The 20,731-nt window shown below is 38.5% G+C and overlaps 1 protein-coding gene across 4 annotated transcripts in view; it reads left to right on the top strand.

Annotated features, from left to right (window-relative positions):
* Positions 1–20,731, top strand: part of TPK1 (thiamin pyrophosphokinase 1) — a 387,814-nt gene that overhangs the window by 17,185 nt on the left and 349,898 nt on the right. The gene's annotated exons all lie outside the window — the stretch shown is intronic.

The raw sequence follows: 20,731 nt of genomic DNA on the forward strand, positions 1-20,731 counted from the left end.
TAGCATATTCAAAAGCAGAGATATTACTTTGCCAACAAAGGTCTGTCTAGTCAAGGCTGTGGTTTTTCCTGTGGTCATGTATGGATGTGAGAGTTGGACTGTGAAGAAAGCTGAGTGCCGAAGAATTGATGCTTTTGAACTGTGGTGTTGGAGAAGACTCTTGAGAGTCCCTTGGACTGCAAGGAGATCCAACCAGTCCATCCTAAAGGAGATCAGTCCTGGGTGTTCATTGGAAGGACTGATGCTGAGGCTGAAACTCCAATATTTTGGCCACCTCATGCAAAGAGTTGACTCATTGGAAAAGACCCTGATGCTGGGAGGGATTAGGGGCAGGAGGAAGAAGGGGATGATAGAAGATGAGATGGCTGGATGGCATCACCAACTCGATGGACGTGAGTATGAGTGAACTCCAGGAGTTGGTGATGGACAGGGAGGCCTGGTGTGCTGCGATTCATGGGGTCGCAAAGAGTTGGACACGACTGAGCGACTAAACTGAACTGAACTGATACATGTGGTACTGTGCTAAATTGATGCAATGGAAATATGTGGCCCAGGTCTTCATGGAGATTATAGGCTAATAGAATGAATGAATTACCAAATCAGAAGTTAGAGTGCAGTGTGATAAACATCTTAGGGGAAATCCCGGGTATTAAGTGCATCACATAGAAAGGACTTGAGACTTACAAGGCTTCTGAAAAGGACATTTAAGCTGGGAAATCTACTTAAATTGTTTCACATCCTTTAAAATTACTTTGTAATTTATGCTATGTGATAGATGTAATCTATTATATGTTGAATAAAAATTTGAGCGGAATTACAGAATCAAAGATCTGAGTTTCTGCAGTTTCTATTAATAGGACATGTCACCAAATGCCTTTTTCAGAAAGGCTGTACCATTATGTGTCCAATAGCAGATGATCAGAGTGTCCCTTACAGCATGCCCATGCTGGCAGGGCATGCTCTGTAATTCCCGATGGAAATACTTCTGGATCGTTGTTGCCCCTGCTCTGCCCCCATCTTGTGTTATTTTTGCTCCATTTCTGTTAGTACTGATTGAAACCTAAGGTGGAGAAATTGTTCCAGACTTGAAAATGAGCAAAAGAGATTACCTGGTGTCTTTTCAGTGAAATGTTGGGCTTGTCTTCGTGGACTTTCCAGTAACTATATTTGGGGTGTATAATTTTTACTCATTTTCTTTTGTCTAGGCTACTTGGCAACTCTGTAGGTGTGGAAGTTGACAGTGTTGTGCAAATGACTCTTATCCATCACAATGCAAAACGTTTTTATCCAGTAGAGTTGCAATTGATTTAAACTCTGAAAAAGAGATCGCAAAAAAAAGCCATTGCCCTGTAGCAGAGATTTCTAAATTTTCTTTCTGTTTGTAGCACTTTTAGTATATCAGTAATTTTCTCACGATGCCACCAGGCTGAAAGAAATACTTGACGGTTGCTTTTATTAATCAGTTAAGTCCAAAGAACTAAGCAATAAACTAACCAAAGAACTAACACACATTGCTCTTTGTGTTAGTTAACTGAGCCATCCCGGAGCCTACCCAAACTCATGTCCTAACTCTTCCTCATTCTTCAAGCCTTAGTTAAGATCTTATTCCCTTAGGAAAGCCTTTTTCAGACCCCAGATTTGGTATATAATTTCCTATAGTAAATTTTCATTGCACTCCATATTTCCATTTTTATGGCGCTTCAGTTCAGTTCAGTTCAGTTGCTCAGTCGTGTCTGACTCTTTGCGACCCCATGAATCGCAGCACGCCAGGCCTCCCTGTGCATCACCAACTCCCGGAGTTCACTCAGACTCATATCCATCGAGTCGGTGATGCCATCCAGCCATCTCATCCTCTGTCCTCCCCTTCTCTTCCTGCCCCCAGTCCCTCCCAGCATCAGGGTCTTTTCCAGTGAGTCAACTCTTTGCATGAGGTGGCCAAAATATTGGAGTTTCAGCCTCAGCATCAGTCCTTCCAATGAACACCCAGGACTAATCTCCTATAGAATGGACTGGTTGGATCTCCTTGCAGTCCAAGGGACTCTCAAGAGTCTTCTCCAGCACCACAGTTCAAAAGCATCAATTCTTCGGCACTCAGCTTTCTTCACAGTCCAACTCTCACATCCATACATGACCACAGGAAAAACCATAGCCTTGACTAGACGGAGCTTTGTTGCCAAAGTAATGTCTCTGCTTTTGAATATGCAATCTAGGTTGGTCATAACTTTCCTTCGAAGGAGTAAGCGTCTTTTAATTTCATGGCTGCAGTCACCATCTGCAGTGATTTTGGAGCCTAGAAAAATATAGTCTGACACTGTTTCCACTGTTTCCTCATCTATTTGCCATGAAGTGATGGGACCGGATGCCATGGTCTTAGTTTTCTCAATGTTGAGTTTTAAGCCAACTTTTTCACTCTCCTCTTCACTTTCATCAAGAGGCTCTTTAGTTCCTCTTCACTTTCTGCCATAAGGGTGGTGTTATCTGCATATCTGAGGTAATTGATATTTCTCCCGGCAATCTTGATTCCAGCTTGTGTTTTTTCCAGCCCAGCATTTCTCATGATGTACTCCGCATGTAAGTTAAATAAGCAGGGTGACAATATACAGTCTTGACGTACTCCTTTTCCTATTTGGAACCAGTCTGTTGCTCCATGTCTAGTTCCAACTGTTGCTTCCTGACCTGCATATAGGTTTCTCAAGAGGCAGGTCAGGTTACCTACCTATACTCAAATTTTAAGTGTTACCCTAGTTAATTAGTGAGTCAAATAGTATCTTTGGCATTCGTTCATTTAATATTTGCATGGAAGTCTTATTTTTAAATTTGTGGAAAGTTACACTTTAGCACTAATTAAATTCTTTTTATTGTTAATTTAAAAGGTGGGTAAGTAGATAGTTTTAAATTTCTTTGAAATCTATTTCCTGGTCTATAAATGATCTATTATAGGCTGTGAGCATTACAAGTTAAAGGAAAAAAAAGCATCTGGAAACCCTACTAGGGCCTTGCAGGAGAAGGGGCAAAGTGGGTGAGACACACGTGCCCCAGACTGCGCGACGCACAGTGCAGTTGTTAGCTGGAGTTTGGGGGACAAACATACAGGCAGACACCCAGAAAATCACGCATGATTCCCTGGGCTCTCATCCACCTGAGAGCTGCTTACCTGGACTGAAGTGTCTTGAAAATGACTCCAAGAGAGGAATTTCATCCCGATGTTCCATATCTTTGCTGAAACCTCTAGGTCAGCCATCCCCAACCTTTTTGGCACCAGAGACCGGTTTCAAGGAAGACAGTTTTTCCATGGACGAAGAGAGGGGGAATGGTTTTGGGATGATTCAAGTGCATTGCATTTACTGTACACTTTATTTCTGTTACTGTTATGTCCGCTGCACCTCATATCATCAGGCATTGGATCCCGGAGGTGGGGACTGCCAGCTCTCAGTGACTGTCACAGTAGGAAGTACTGGTTGATGGAAGTGGGAGCCCTGGATTCTTGGCCACTCAGCTGAGCCTGTTCTTTGATGGACTCTGACCTGCTGAGCTAGTTCCTTTTAAAGATCCAGAAGTTCGAGCAGGGAGGAAGGTGAAGGAACCTCCAGGGCCATTTGGATTTCTGTTTGTATATTTGCCCAACTTATTTTCTAAAAAGATGAAAGGGGTATAGCAGTCAGTAACTTTACATTTATGCAGCAGTTGTATAATTTTATGCACTTTAATTTCTGTATGCGTGATCTCCATGTGCTAAATGTTAGCTTTTAATTAAAGAAATGACTTTTTTTCTGAACCATTGTCACAATTCTGAAAAATGTTTTGCCCCCAAGTTTAAAATTTTTTTAATTTATAAATTTTATAAAACTTCAGTTTTAATTGTGAGATTTGCCAGTAGAATAGGATGCATTTGGGATTGGTGAGGTACCCAAGGAATGGTAGGTAAGAGAAGCTGATATTTTTGTGATAGACTTGAAAGGCTAGGAACATTGACATATTAGTATCGGGAATGGGGTAGGCCTGGGGAAAAATGAGATAAGGATGGGGATTTATGGGTGTCTAGTGCCAATGACTATTATAATTTTCAAAGTCAGGTGAGTTTTGAAAGTTTTGAAGCCTGGTGGAAACTTTAGTACAGTTTTTTTTTCAACACTGCATAATAGTTTTCCTCTAAATTTCTGCTGTCTCTTTCTTGATTGAAATTACCGTTGTCATAGGAACACTTGGTTTTTCAAAGTTCTCTATTGCTTGTTATCAACTCATCTTCCTGAATTCGTGTTTCCTGTTTTCAGTGGACCTGTCATTATGTGCCTGCAGTAATTCCTGTTGATTAAAAAGAAACAAAAAAAATCTCATGTGAAAGGAACCCAGGTGTGTGCTGGTTTGTGCTCCTGTCATCACAGAAACAAATGGTTCAGCTGAAGCGTGTATTGGTCTGTGATAGTAGAAAACTGAAAGGATTATGCATACTGTAGTGTGTGTACTTGAAATCGATCGTAAATTCACCCTTTCTAATACTGTTAGGAGATGAGTTATTGTTTCCACTTGCCAGGTAAGAACAATGCTTGAGATAAAGTCTGACATTACACTTTTGCCCTTCAACTGTTTTCTGAAGTGCAAATGGCTCATGTTTAGTCAGTCTTATAGTTATGAAATCGAATCATTTTTATGGCCTCTTTAAGAGCTGGAGTTGCTGATGGCAGCTATTGACAGACTCAGAAGAACCACTCAGTTGAGACAAGAACACTTGAACGATGGTTGAGTTCTGCGAGGAATTTTCTGCTCGCTTGTACCACACAGTTGGAGCCGTGTGTGAGCTGCATAAAGTATACTTACTCCTTTTTGTCTCTTTGTGTCTGTGTGATAGCAACTTGTGTTTGCATTATGAGCGTAAAGATGATGGTGATGATTTTGAATGTTTGCTGAGAGCTTGCTGTATGTGAGGAGCTGTTCCTAGAGTTTTATAAGTATTATGTTGTTTATTCTCACAACCCAGTCTTAGGAGGGAGGATAGTGTTACTCCCATTTTAGAGACTGGAATACTGAGGCATGGAGACCTTGACTGTCTTGCCTAGGGTCTCATGTCTAGTAAGTGGCGGAGTCAAGGTTTAGACCTAGGCAGTCTGGCTGCAGAGCCTGAGATGTAAGCTTTTTGCAGTGCTGATTTTGTATGTGTACGTGCAGAATGCCTGGTACAGTTTTATTTCTTTCCTTTGAAACCCTTCCCAAACTCTGTATCTCTTCTCTGTGGGACCACTTTATTTAAAAATTTATTTTAAATCTTTTGCTCTCTTTTCTTGGTTGCATTGCAAGGCATGTGGGATCTTCCCCAACCAGGGATCAAACCAGTGCCCCCTGCCATGGAAGCACAGAGTTATAACCCCTGGGCCGCCAGGGAAGTCCTTTGCAGGACCACTTTAGTCCTGCTCCATCCTGGTCAGCGAGACCACTGCCACCTTTAGTTGGGAAACAGTGTGTCAGTTCAGGCATTTGGTTTTAGGTAATAGAGAAAGCCATCTCACAGTAGGTTAAACAATGAGGGGTCTGCTTTTCTTGAGTGTTAAGCGGTCTGGAGGCAGATGGCTGAGGGCCGGTGGAGCTGCTCAGTTCTGTCGATAGGGATGCAGCTGTGTTCTTTGTGCCTGTCTGTCCTTACTGTGTTGGGTGTGGACTTCATGGTTTCATTCCAAGCAGCAAGAAGAGGATAGGATGCTGAGATTAAAAAAAGGGACAGGCAGCCTCATTCATCCTTTTATATGAGAAGAGAAAAGGTTTTTTCCCAGAAGATTTACATAATTGATTTTTGTTTTATGTTATTTTGTCCCAGATTTGGTCACATGGCTGTTTCTAGAGACCAGTCACGTGGAGTCATGCTGTCATGACAGGTTTGGCTGGTCACAGCTTATTGCTCAGGACTGGGGTAGAGACATACTACCATCTCGGTACATTGAAGTTCTGTTGGAGAGGGGAAGCAGGTTGGATAGGGTAGATACTTGGGGTGGGGTGCAGTTGCCAAAGCTGCCCACAGAGATGACTTCCTGGAACTCCAGCGCAGTCCTCAGTAATTGCTGTCACTGTAATCATAGCGTCAGGATCTGAGTGCTCTCGTCCTGGTAAGAATTTCCAGGATACACTGGTCATTTTTTATCTCAGATGAGGTGGCTCACTTATGCTTTTCTCGAAGGAAGCCCTTTTCTAATATTCCCAGGAGTCTAGCTTCTTTGGATCTGGAAATTTACCTCTGTTTTGCTTTCTACCCATTCCAACGTATGTCAAATGGAGAGTCCTGCTGAGTTCCAGTCTAGTGACTGAGGTCTTGTGACTTCTTGAATGGTTTTTCTGATGCTGTCTTTCATCTTCAGCTAAAATCTATCTGAGATTTAAAAAATTCCCCTGCCTCAGCTGCTTGTCAGGATATTTTGCTTAATTGAGCCTTCCTAATGCAATAGTTTTGTTCATCGTGTCTCTAATCATTGACTGGACACTATTTTTAGGATAATTACAGTGTATGATTATGTGACAAGCATATAAATGCTAGGAGCGTGCTACTAATGCTTTGCCAACAGTAGATCCATAATTGATCAGTGAATGCTCAGGTAAACTGAGATCAAAGCGGTTGAGAAATCCTTGAGTTTTGTTTTGTGTTGTTTTCCCCCGAGGAGCCTAGCCCAGATCCTGAATTATATACATGGTTAGTGTTAATGCTTTTAGCAAATAAAAAAGATACAGCAAACAACATATGGGACACGGTTACACTAAAAGTAATTTTTCCTGTAACGTGGATGTCCAGACATTTACATTAAGAAGTATTTGGCATCTCTACAGTGTGTTGACTTAGCAAGGCAGTGATGCCTGTCATAAGTACCTAGAATGCAGTTGGAGTGGGTCAGGACATAATTTTAGTTTTGTCTTCATATTTATAGTATTTTGGAGGGGTTCTTTTTGATATTTCTGGGTTTGCTACTTATATCTAAGAGGAAGGGTTGTCTAGTTCTGAAGTTTGGGAAAGGCAAGGGACTTGAGATGAAAGAAGCAGGTCGAGGTTGAGGAGGCAGGGTCGCTTACTGAGTGGTGCTGCGATTGGTTGGTATACTTGTCTGAGTTGCTGGAGGGCAAGACAGGACTGCTTATTTATTTTTGTATCTCCTGTACTGTGTTCTGTTATGTGTATTTGGAGAATGAGGTGGACTGTTTAAGTTGACTTGCTAGGATGCTCAGCTCCAAATCTCTGCCTTGCATGTACCATGATTTCTTTTCCTGTCCTGTGTTGGTGTCAGAACCAAGAACAGGCCCCGAATCACACCCTGCTTCTGCTTGACTTCCTCTCCTTCCTGTCTTGCTCCCTATCTTAGCATAAGTCTACTCTGATGCAATCTCTCATGAGATTTCAGCTTCCTCTTGTTATCCACCACCCCTGTCCCCAAGTTTGGGGGAATTCCCTCTCTTGAAAGGCCAGTTACATTATTACAGAGAACAGTCTTATGTGCTTACTCTATTTTAGGCAGCGTTTTGAGGTGTTTATAATAAGCATTCTGTATAAGCTCAGTTTGCTGTGTTTCTGTGTCTTCCTTGGCTTAAGCAGAGTATCTTACACATGTTTAAATCTTGTATGGATAGCTTGGTTCCCCGCAACCCCCCACTGCTGGTACATTAATCATCAGTTTAGTGTCCTGAGACAATAATGATGTATTTTTTTCCACACAATTCTGTGATTGGGCTGGATTAGGGAATTGCAATTCTGTTCCAGTAGCTTCCCTGTTGGGGCTGGAATGTTCAAGATAGCTTCTTTACTTACATGTGTGGTGTCTTTGTGGAACAGACTTGGCTGGGTGTCTGTTTCCATGTGGTCTCTCCATCGTGGTACCTCTTTGCCAATGGCTCTAAGAAAGTGCATGCTGGCAAAGCAAGCCCCACTGTGGAGGTGCTTAACTCATTGCTTGCTTCGTGCTTGTTAGTACTGCTTTGGTCAAAGCAATTTCTTAACCTAGCTGAGAGTTAGCTATGTATGGTCTTGAATACCACGTGTGGTTTATTGAAAACCACCAGTGTTAACAGTTTACTGGTTTATCTATACATTGTATATAATCTCATGCTATCAGTCTTTACCGGATTCATTTTATTCCATTTTGTTTTGTTTCAGATTTTGCTAGTAAGTATCCTTTCAATTGCAAGCATATTTTTAAACTTTTAATTTTTACTAGATTAACCCCAAAAGTTGTAAAATATAATACAGAGTTCCCAATACCTTTTGTCTAGTTTCCACAGATGCTAACATATTACGTGAACCATAAGCTAAAATTTGAAATTGGTACAGTAAAATACTGTTTATTAAACCACAGACTTGATTTGATTGCTATCCGTTTTTCAACTAACATGAATAGATTTTCTGTTTCAGAATCTAATCCTGGATCCCACATTGCATTTAGTTATGTCTCCTCCATCTTTCTAAGGCTTTCATGGCCGGGGCACTTGTGAAGAATGGTCACCAGTTATTTTGTAGCCTGTCCTTTAATTTGCACTTGTCCAATTTTTCTCATGACTAGGCTTAGATAATGCGTTTTTGGCAAGTATGCTGTGTAAATGATATAACCCTTCTCAAGGCCTCATGTGAAGGGTATGTGGTGTGAATATGTGTTACTCCTGGTGCCGGTAACCTCGTTTACACTTGGTTAAGGTGGCTTATCCTCAGTTTTTATGTAGGGTCACTGTGTTTTCCTTTGCAGTTAGTTAATATCTTCAGGTAGATGCTTTGGAGTTGTTCACATCTTGTTTCTCCTCACACTTTGGCTGTCTGTGATTGTGTGCATTGGTGCAGTTTTGTCTGCAGCAGTTAGTACTGTGTTTGATGGTGAATTTCTATTTCCCCCTTCCCTTTTGCATTGTGACTAGAATTCTTTTGTAAGGAAGAGCTGTTCATTCTCTATTTCTTTAGTTATTTATATCAGTAAGAGCTCATGGGGCTTCCCTGGTAGCTCAGCTGGTAAAGAATCCGCCTGCATTGCAGGAGACCTGGGTTCAATCCCTGGGTTGGGAAGATCCCCTGGAGAAGGGAACGGCTCCACACTCCGGTATTCTGGCCTGGAGAATTCCATGGACTATATAGTCCATGGGGTTGCAAAGAATTGGACAAGACTGAGCGACTTTAACTTTCAAGACCTCATGGGTATTTTATTTTATGGGTTATAACCCCACACAATTGTTTGTTTCCCGAATTGTTCTAGCTTTGACCAGGGAGAGAACTCAGTTTAGTTTCTGGGCCCATATGACATATTTATCTTTTTGGAGCATTCTTCATTTCTGGCACTTCAAGTGCTCTAGGCTCATCTTGTATTTTCCCTGCTCCAGTCCTGGAATCTGCCGCGTAAGGGGCTTTGGTTCCTTTCCCTGGAGAATGGCGTTTAGAAGCCAGGTTCTCAGGGCTGCCTGTGCTCACTGCTGCTTTGCTGTTAGTTGCTTCAAGGCTCGCTCAGGAGATGGAGCCAGGAAAGGATGTTTTCTAACTCTTGGAAACACACAGAGCTACATTTATTTCTTTTAATATCTATCTGTGTGTATATTAAAACGCCATGAATTTACACTGATGTCTGTCTCGGATTCTCACCCAGTATCACATGGTTCATTCTAGCCTTCCTGCATTCCTTACTTGTAATTTCTCTGACAGCGAGAAAGCTGGTTCTCATTATCTACAATATATTTGTTTATTCATTCAAACCTAGTATATATACATATAAAGCACTTTGAGAACTGCTATCCTATAACTCTGTGAGAAGCAAGTTTGCTAAGTACTGAATTTGTGTTTAGTTCTTATTGTCTTAAGCCTTACTGTATGTAGTCAGAATATTGTTTTCCAAAGTTACTTTTAATCTACTACTATTTGACACATTAAATAGTTGAGTTAAAGTTGTGTCTAGAGTAGAATAAAAGGAAAAAAAAAACAGGAAAAATAGGGAGTAAATCTAGGAATTAAGGCTATTTTTAAAGGAAACTATGTGTCATTGTGTTTCTTAGCATTTTTGACTTTTTGACTTTTGTGTCAGTTGCTCAGAGGTATTTTATAGATAATTTTGATTCAATTTGAAGTTTGCCAGAGAGGTGAATGCAGTATTTAAATTTCTGTATTTGTATATTTTACTGATATATTATCAAAGCTTAGTATGTAAGAATTTAAAAGCTTCCCTTTTGATACGCATGAAAAAAGGTAGATTATAGTACACACAAGAATGGCACGTGTGTATTTTCAGCCTCATCCCTGTTACCAGTTGTTTTAATGTAATTGGGTAAACTACTTTTTCTTACTTTAAAGATCGTTTACCGGAATGCTGTAGTATTTTTGCAGAAGTGAATGCAATGTGATATACTGAAGCTCTCTTATAGTGGCCAAATTATTGTCCTATAGTTCTTTTTCTATAAAATGCTGAGTTTGAGAGAGATTGGTAACTATTGTCTATTGGTTATATATGGATAGCAAAATTAAAAAAAGAAATGAAGGCTAAGAGAGAAATGAAGGCTGAGTCTAAAATATTTCTTATCTTTAATGGAGCATCTAAATTTGAATACTGCACGGTAGTGACTGAAATGCTGAATGAACTAAGATTGTGATTGAATAGGGTAAATTGGAAATGATTTAATAAAGATAAGATTAGGATAGGAGTTTGGACTAAATAAAACATTTGAACTGGAAAGCCATTGTAAAAAGAGATGGTGATTGTATATTTAGGAGAGTTTAAAAAATAATGGTATATTTGCTCTGAGTCACATTTATCTGTCACAACTCATAGAAAAATGTCTATGTACACAGTCAGCTTATAGAAGTAACTTGATTTTAGCATCTGGGTAAATGCCACATAAATAGCCAGCTCATTGAACCAATCCAGTAGATGTTACAGTTTATAATATACTAGATAAATACACTATTAGAGAAAACATGCTGTTACAGTTTAATGAATATGTAAATCTATTCATTACTATGTGTTAGTACTCTGTGTACCCCAAATAATCAGGTTTTAATGTGTACCTTGGGAAGATTTGCTCGGTAACAAAATTCAGTGGTTCCTGTATGGATTAACTGCTGGTTTGAGTTCATTAAAGTTGTGTCTGTTAAAGAGTTGACTTAAAATACAGAATACAAAATGGGATCTCAGAAAAGCTATAAAAATCATTTCTTTGGCTTAATAATGTGGTTCAAAACTAAAACTGTGCCACCTGCATCTTATAAGTTACAGTAAGTAGTAGTAGTAAAACCAAATGATTTATTCTGTTTACTTTTAAATTGTAGTTGATTTCCAGTATTGTGTTAGTTTCTGGTGTACAGCATAGTCATTGTGTTATATACTGTTTCATGTTCTTTTCCATTATGGTTTATTACAGGATATTGAATATAGTTCCCTGTGCTATACAACAGGACCTTATTTTATATATGATAGTCTATATCTGCTCAACTCAGACTCCTAGTTTATTCTTGCTCATCCTCATTCCCCTTTGGTAATCATAAGTTTGTTTTCTATGTCTGTGAGTTTGTTTTTGCTTTGTGAATAAGTTCCCCTGAAGTAGGAAATGGCAATCCACTCCAGCATGGAGAATTCCATGGACAGAGGAGCCTAGTGGGTGCAGTCTATGGGATTGTGAAGAGTCAGATATGACTAAGTGATCAAATATGATCTGATCCTTGTAGCATATTTTAGATTCCACATGTAAGTCATATCATATGATGTTTGTCTTTCCCTTGATTCACATAGTATGATTATCTCTAGTTCCATCCATGTTGCTGTAAATGGCATTATTTCATTCTGTTTTATGGCTGAGTAAATATTCTTTATACACACACACACACACACACGTTTATTTATATGCACCGCGTCTTCTTTATCCATTCATCTGTCGGACATTTAGGTTGCTTCCATGTCTTTTCTGTTGTAAGTAGTGCTGCTGTGAACATTGGGATGCATATGTCTTTTAGAATTAGAGTTTTTTCCAGATATATGCCCATATGAGATTTCTGGATCATATGGCAAATCTATTTTTATTTATTTTTTTGTAAAGAACCTCCATACTGTTTTCCATATGGCTGCACCAATTTATCTTTCTTCCAGCAGTGTGGGAGGGTTCCCTTTTCTGTATATCCTCTCCTGCATTTATTGCTTGTAGACTTTTTGCTTGTGGCCATTCTGACTGGTGTAAGGCGATAACTCATTGTAGTTTTGATTTGCATTTTTCTAATAATTAGCGAAGTTGAGCATCTTTTCATATGCCTATTGGTTGGTTATCTCTGTGTCTTCTTTGGAGAAATGTCTATTTAGTTCTGCCCATTTTTTGATTGAGTCGTTTTTGTTGTTAATGAGTTGTATGAGTTTTTTGTGTATTTTAGAAATTAAACCCTTGTCTGTTGAATCGTTTGCAAACGTTTTCTCCCAGTCTGTAGGTTGTGTTTTTGTTTATGGTTTCCTTTGCTGTGTGAAAGCTTTTAAGTTTGAGTAGGTCCCATTTGTTTACAAAAATGATTTATTATAGATTGTTCTGTCTCTTTCTCCTTCCTCTTTTGCCCTCTGAGCCTTTAATTTTTGTTTTTTTTTGAACTTTACCCTTCTTTTTCCTTTAAAGCTGCCTTTCAGGCTGCTCTTTATCTTCAAAGGAGTTTGAGAGATAAATGAAAGGAAATAAAGGAGTCCTCAAAAGAGATTTTTGAAGTAGACTGAAGATAAATACATAAGTTCTCAAAATCACTTGTGCTATAAATTTCCCTTTGTCTAAACAACCATTTGCTCTACTTGAGTCCTGCCTCATCACAGAGCCTTTTATGAATAGACAGGTTTCTTTTTATATAAAATTCTGTTAATAAATTACTTATTCCAACATATTCACTCTATTTTTTTTTACAGAACTAGACAGTATTTGAAAACATAGAAGCCCAATCCAAGACTAATTACTGCAAAACCATCAATACAGGATTGCATGGTAGTTGTATGTTAAATGGTTTTCTCTGCTTTAGAACTACATAAAAGTGAGGGCTGTGGGTCCTAAGCATTTTGTAAGTTACTGGATGTAGTTATTGTGAATTTTTAAATCAGTTTTTGACCTTCGTGCATAGTTGAGAATAAGATATTTGGCTTGGTTTAATGTAAATAAAAGTCAGTGGTGAATGATCCTAGGAGAATATCAAATTCAAGTTTGTAAAAGAAATATTTTGCTGATTGTCTCTAATTAAAGAAATATTTTGCTGATTGTCTCTAACAAAAACTTTACATATATTAGACAGCTGTACCCAGAGTCCATTTTTTGTTTGTAGTTTTCAGTTCAGAATATATTTTCTTAAGGAAATGAAAATACAGTGTTGGTTAAGGTCTTAGACTAGCCCATAAAAGCCCATTTAATGCATAATGAAGCAGAATTATAATACAGGTAATCAGATACTGTTCCTAGCTTCTGAAATTCTGGCAGGGAGCACCGAAAGTGGCAATGGACGGAATAACCTCCAGCTGGGAAATAACAGCAGTGAAAGTTGTGGCTGGTGCATATGTGGGCTCTGAATCCTCTTGATGAGTCGATATTGCCCATGTTGTGTTCCAACTCAGTTTTCTTCTTCGAGTCTTTTTTTTTTGCATTAAAGCTCTACTTGCCCAATAAATCACAGGCTGCATTATAATATTTTAGTCTTTTCCTTTCACATCGTCATTGTGCGTGAGCAATTGTAACTTTCAATTGTGAAAGCTAATTATAATGTGAAATTGAAATCTGAGTGTTCTTGAAGAAGTTTGGAATATATTGACAGGTTTTTCTTTGAAAATTACTTTAATTTCTTTTATCTTTGTTCAGTATCTTAGCTTAAGCTTTTAAGATAACAACTAATTTTCGAAAGAGCTGTTCTCTCTCATAATGTCAGAATCCCACATGTAGTGATAGCAGGCTAAATTTTCGCTGAAGGTTGAAAAGTAATTCTCCATTTTTAATGGCAACACTGTCAAACTTGTGGTAGAATGATGCAAATGATCCTTGTGGGCCGTAACTATTAGTATCCTACACATGTAATTTCAAGTGTATTCAGTCTTTATGCAAGCTTGAAATCTAGGCAGTTGATCTGATACTTTGTACATGCCAACATTTTAAAGCTTATTGTATTTTTATTGAAAGTTCCCATGTAAAGTTTCTAAGGGACAACTGAATGAGCTGAGTTAGTCTAAAATTAAAGGTTTCGTGGTTTTCTGTCTTTGGCAGCTTTCTGCTCTCAAAAGGAATGGTGACATAGCATTTCTTCTAAACCTGTAATCTTCAAATTCACTTATCTTTCTTTCCCTAAACTTTCCTCTGTTTAAGGCTAATTTAATAAAGCTGTGGTTAACCCTTGAGAGTACAAGATTTCTTTACTCTAAAGAGAAATAACCTTGAGATGTAAATGCTGTATAAACTTTGGTTAGTTTAACAGTGATCAGATGGCTACAGTTCTAGTCTGGTAATTCTGAACAGTAATTTTTGGGTAGGCTCTGGAGGGTATAGCATTAGTTTCAGATTGAAATGGTCCTCTAAATTTAGATTTGGCCTCTTTTCTTTAGATCTTGCACTGCACATTTGTAGTCCTTGTAGGAGGAGTACTTCTCTGGTGCGCTCCACTGCTGCAATTCTCCTGACTCCTCCTGAGACGTTGAGGCATTGTTTTCATGTTCTCTTCGTAAGAGAAATCATGTTGTGCTGCATCTGGGTGGTTGGATTAGGTGGTGTTACCTTTTCACGCCAGGAGCCTGTGGTCCTGGCCTGCGTGTTCAGAGTGCACGGCATTGTCTGTGGGCACAAGCAGCTGGTAGGGGTTCTGGAGAGCTTGACTGTCGGTGATGAAGAAATCAGATTTATTTCCTCTGATGAGCAGGCCATGGGGTTGAGACATACGGTAAGGTATACTGTAGAGAATGGCTGTGAACTAAGGAATTCAGACTTGAATTCAATTAGGCTTCTGCTCTGACTAGCGGGAATTAGCTAACATGTTGAAGAAAGTATTTTTTACTGAAAAAGGGGTCGGCTTTCTATTTCATGTAAATATAGATAAAGAAGATTATCTGGACATTTATGACTGAGCCTGTAAAACCTCAAAGAACAGTAAGAAAATATGAAAAGTGAAAACATCTTTGAAGTAAAATACTAAAAAAATACCATAGCAGTCTGAAATCGAATGCAGAGATATGTCGCATATGGGGCAGGAGTTTTTCAGTAACTTTAGGGTTCAAAATAAAGTTGTTTTTATAAAGTAAAACTTGATGATAATGTACAGGCAAGAATAAATACATTTCCTTTTGCTACTCCAGGGTGCATATAGAGGAATGAGTATCATTTGCTATGAAAATATTTTTATTTGGACCTCCAGTGATATTTACATATTTGTGTGGGATCCATTTCATTAAAAATTTAGTTGCACACTTAACTAAGGCACAGAGATGAAACAAATTACAGGAGGATAAATTGTTTAATAGAATGTCATAACAACAAGAGTAAAAGCTTACCGTTTTTCTTATATAGTCAGAATTATCATTACTATAAAATTGCACTTTAAAAAGAACCTTGCATTAATGTAATTGGTTGTTTATTAACAAAAAAATCCAGAAGCATGAACTCACTCCAGTTGTTGAGGAAATAGAATCTGTGTAATTGGTTATCCATTCCTTGAATTTTATGGTAATAAATTGGGATTACTGACACTTAGTATATATAAACATCTACAGTTTTGGGATTGGTTTGGAAATACTTCCTTTATATTCAGTTGAAATTAATAAAAAAATTGAAATATTATTCTTGAAAAGTGAACTTTTAAAGTTTTTCTCCCTAAAATTTTATTAGCAATAATTGAGATTTTATGTTACATGAAGTTATGTTAAAATTTGCATAATGCTGATTGGTACAGGTTGGAGGTAAAAATGTAAATTGAATTTTGCAATTGAATAGGAGCAGAATACATGACCCCATAATAGGACATTTTGGCATGCAGATAATTTTGAGCTGAAGGCAATCAAGACCCAGAAGACTCAAGAAAAAAAAACTTTACCTCTCCCTAACTACCTGAAAGAATTTAGATAGGAATTCTGGTTCAGAGATAACTGTTACTCGAAATAACTGTATCTGAATGACCTATCTGTGTAGCATAGCAAACATCTAAATACCAAACATCTGTTCTTACTGTCCTGTGACTTGCCCACCTTCCCTTGAAGCCCCAGATCCCTATCCCATTCCTTAGCTCAGAAAGGCGTGTTAAAGCCTCAGCTTCCCTATTTGCCCTTGGGTCGCATACTCTTATGGGATCTCATGCATGTGTAATTAAATTTGTTTTCCCCTGGTTAATGTGTCTTGTTGTTGTCAATTTAATTACTAGACCACCAAAATAATCTCTAAGGGTATAGGAAAACTTTTTCCTCCCTAACACAGAAAGATTGGTACAGCTATATGTTCTTTTCTCCCTTTACTTAGATACATGTTAGTTGCTCAGTTATGTCTGACTGTTTGTGACCCCATGGACTGTAGCACACCAGGCTCTTCTGTCCGTGGGATTTTCCAGGCAAGAATACGGGAGTGGGTAGCCATTCCCTTTTCCAGGGGCTCTTCCCAATACAGAGATTGATCCTAGGTCTTCCACATTGCAGGCAGATTCTTTACTGTCTGAGCCACCAGTATAATTAAGAAAACGTGCAATTAAGGGAGAATACAAACAAAGCTGGTGGAGGTGATGGAATTCCAGTTGAGCTATTTCAAATCCTAAAAGATGATGCTGTTAAAGTGCTACACTGAATAAGCCAGCAAATTTGGAAAACTCAGGCAGTGGCCACAGGACTGGAAAAGGTCAGTTTTCATTCCAATCCCAAAGAAAGGCAATGCCAAAGAATGTTCAAACTACCACACAATTGCACTCATCTCACACGCTAGCAAAGCGATGCTCAAAATTCTCCAAGCCAGGCTTCAACAGTATGTGAACTGAGAACTCCCAGATGTTCCAGCTGGATTTAGAAAAGGCAGAGGAACCAGAGATCAAATTGCCAACATCCACTGAATCATCGAAAAAGTAAGAGAATTCCAGAAAAACATCTACTTCTGCTTTATTGACTACACCAAACCTTTGACTGTGTGGATTACAGCAAACTGTGGAAAATTCTTAAAGAGATGGGAATACCAGATCACTTTATCTGCCTCCTGAGAAATCTGTATGCAGGTCAGAAACATCAATTAGAACTGGACATAGAACAACAGACTGGTTACAAATCGGGAAAGGAGTACATCAAGGCTGTATATTGTCACCCTGCTTATTTAATTTATATGCAGATTACAGTGCAGTTCTGAATATTCATTGCAAGGACTGATGCTGAAGCCGAAGCTCCAATACTTTGGCCACCTGATGTGAAGAACTGACTCATTGGAAAAGACCCTGATGCTGGGAAAGATTGAAGGCAGGAGGAGAAGGGGATGACAGAGGATGAGATGGTTGGATGGCATTACCAACTTGATGGACATGAGTTTGAGCAAGCTCTCAGGGTTGGTGATGGACAGGGAAGCCTGATGTGCTGCAGTCTGTGGGGTCACAAATAGTCAGACATGACTAAGCAACTAACTGAACATTTTTGAAGCTCTGTATTGTTTAGTATTTTTATAATAAATGTGAAATTAACACATTCATTCCTTCATATCTGTGAGGAAACAGTTATAGGACTTACAATGGATACCAAAATCAGTTGATCCTTAAGCCCCTTATATAAAAAGGTGTAGTATTTGCATATAACTTATGCACCTCCTTCCATATACTTTAAATCATCTCTAGATTACTTACAATACCTAAATACAATGTGAACTTTATGTAAATGGTTGAAATTCAATAATATTTTGTAAAGAGTTGCTGGTGCATGGCCAATTAAAATTTTGCTTTTTGGAACTTTCTGGAATTTTTTCCCCTAATAGTTTTGGTCTGCAATTAGTTGAATCCACAAATGCAAAACCTACAGATGTGGAGAGCCAACTGTATTCTAGCCAGGCATATTTTAAAGAGGGAGGGAGTTTGTGGATACTGTATTGTCTAAAGTTAACTGCAAGAAAGTCATTTGATACCATTCTTGGAAAATACAAGGTGATGAAATTAGGGCTACATAGTTGCAGGTAGCTTTAGTTTTGACAGCAGAAAATTAGCTGTTTGGGAAAGCGTCATGATATATAATTGAGAGCAGCCTTCTAATTTATCAGGAAGAACAAACTGCTCCTGTTTTAAAGTGTATCAGTTATTCTAGGTACCCATTACTGACCTGTTCAACCTAGTAATGTTTACTCAAAACTAGATCAAGTTTGCCTATCTTTTAAAGACCTTACATTTCTTTTAAGTGTTCTTTAATTAATTTTTGAATTTGCCTGCACTTACTGTTAAGTTATTGATGAATAATAACCTGAAAAGTATCTAGCCTGATCAGATTATGGAGACCTCCATCTGGACAGCATTCAGTGAAGGTTAGAGCCCTTAGAGACTTTTTAATATTTCTATACTAGCTAATATATTTACCACAATATTAAAAATTATTTAATTTTTCTGGAGGTACTTAGTGAAAATGTTGAAGCTCAGGGAATCTTAGTGTAGCTTTAAAAGAAAATGTTAATGATTTTTTTTTTTTAACTGTGATACTGTGTGTGGTTAGTCGCTCAGTTGTGTCAGACTCTTTGTGACCCCATCGACTGTAACCCTCCAGGCTCCCCTGTCCATGGGGATTTTCCAGGCAAGAACACTGGAGTTATATGATACTGGAATGTTGGTAAAATTCTGTGTATTTATTTCTGCTTCTTGCCCTGCTCCATACAGTATTCAGTTCAAACAAGCACTTCCAAAAAAAAAAAAAACTCTTTTAATTTGTTCCAGGTACTGTGCTAATCTTAAGGGTAACATTATGAGTAGTCATCTAGGTCCTCCTGATTTAGGAGAGAGAAGTAAAATGACAAATTAGCACAAGAATTGCTGTAATAAGAGTTTGGTACTGGGGTATTTGCCAGAAGGATGGGATGGAGGCATTGTTCTCCACCCCAAAGCAGAATTGGTGTGTCATTAATACCTAGTCATCCTGGTGTATGGTTGCAACTGTAAACAGAATCGCAGAGTGCTTAAATAGTTGTAAGTTATTCAGATTTTGAGTTCTAGCTTGAATGAAGGTCTGCTTGAGCTTTGTATAAAACTTTTATCTGACTGTCCTTCTGTCCTCTCTTTTTCTACCTATAAACATGCCTGTCTACTTTATTTCAACAAAAGAGGAATAAGGGCTATTTTGAAGAGATAGTAGGATGAAAATGAGACATTACAATGAGAATTGTAGTTTACAGGGTCTTTGCCAGTGTAGTCTTCATCATCTACTTCAGGCATCAGTTCAGTTCACTCGCTCAGTCGTGCCCAACTCTTTGCGACCCCATGGACTTCAGGCATGGTAGACACGAAATTTAAGAACTAGTTTTGACCACTGACGATGGGCCAGGTACAGTGCTGTGTATGAGATAGGACAGGTAAGACGTAGTCTCTGTTTTCAGAAGTATATGGTCAAATTAGGTTATAAATATCTGAAATATTGATAGAATAATCGCAGTACTACTGTCACAGTGCTGATTCAGGTATGTAGTTGTTGGCATCAAGATGCATAAAATGGCATGTGAATTAAATAGCTTTTCTCTTGGACATAGCCATCATTGTACTTGTCCTGTAGGGAAGACAGTTGCTGAATAACTTTACACTAGTTCAAACCAGTGATACTATAGAGTACCATGACAGTGTCTGTAGAGTTGAGTTAACATTGAAGGAGATGATCAGTTTGTTCCTGATAAGGAACTAATGGTGGGAACAAGCCTGTAAGCAAAGTTTTTCTTTTTGGTTACAGTGTTTTTTGTTTGTTTCTTTTTTTTTTTTTAAGTAGAAAAGCTTTTCTATACATATATATAAGTAATGTGTATAATATATATATTTTAGAAAACCTAAGAATTTTTTTGCCTAACTAAAAAATGACACTTTGATTCCACTTGCTTGACTTAGTATGAATAGAATGTTAGATTTCTAATTAAAAAAAAATAGACCTGCAACAAACAACAAAGGTTTATTGCTGTATAGCACAGGGAACTATAGTCAATATCTTGTAATAAGCTATAATGGAAAATAATTTTCAAAATAATACATGTGTATCTGTATAACTGGTACACCTTGCTGTGCACCTGAAACATTGTAAGTCAACTCTACTCCAATAAAATATGTATATATTAAGAGATGAAAAAGATGAGTAACCAAGCTGTTTATAAGCAACCAAGCTAAAATTGTTTCCTTGGCCTTGGCTTAAACAAGTTGCCTGACCAGAGTTGTTGCTAGGGTTCACTCAGCTGTTGACTACTGAATGTGTACTCTGACCAGTCATTGGAGGTACATTTGTACTTGCAGAATTTGTGTTTCGCTGGTGGGAAATAAACAGTTACACTCCAGAAAACATAGTAACGTGTCTGAAGGTGGTAAATGTGACGGGGAAAAGTAGAGGGGTTAGAAGGATCAGAAGTGTCGGGGCCGGGGAGGCAGGGGTCGTACAGAGTTAGAGAGCGCAGGCCATGTGGCTGCCCTTGTGTCTCACACCAGCTGTGAACTCAGGGGTCCTCAAGACTGCCCGCTGCTTTGGGAAGTTGCTAGAAGGACACACAGAGCTCTCGAAAGCTGTTGTGCTCATGGTTATGGTTTATTACAGGGAAAGGATATGCGTGAGCAGAAAGGAGCCAAGGAAGGTGGTGCATAGGGTGG

The sequence above is a fragment of the Bos indicus x Bos taurus genome, chromosome 4 (assembly GCF_003369695.1).
Source record: "Bos indicus x Bos taurus breed Angus x Brahman F1 hybrid chromosome 4, Bos_hybrid_MaternalHap_v2.0, whole genome shotgun sequence".
Lineage (NCBI taxonomy): Eukaryota > Metazoa > Chordata > Mammalia > Artiodactyla > Bovidae > Bos > Bos indicus x Bos taurus.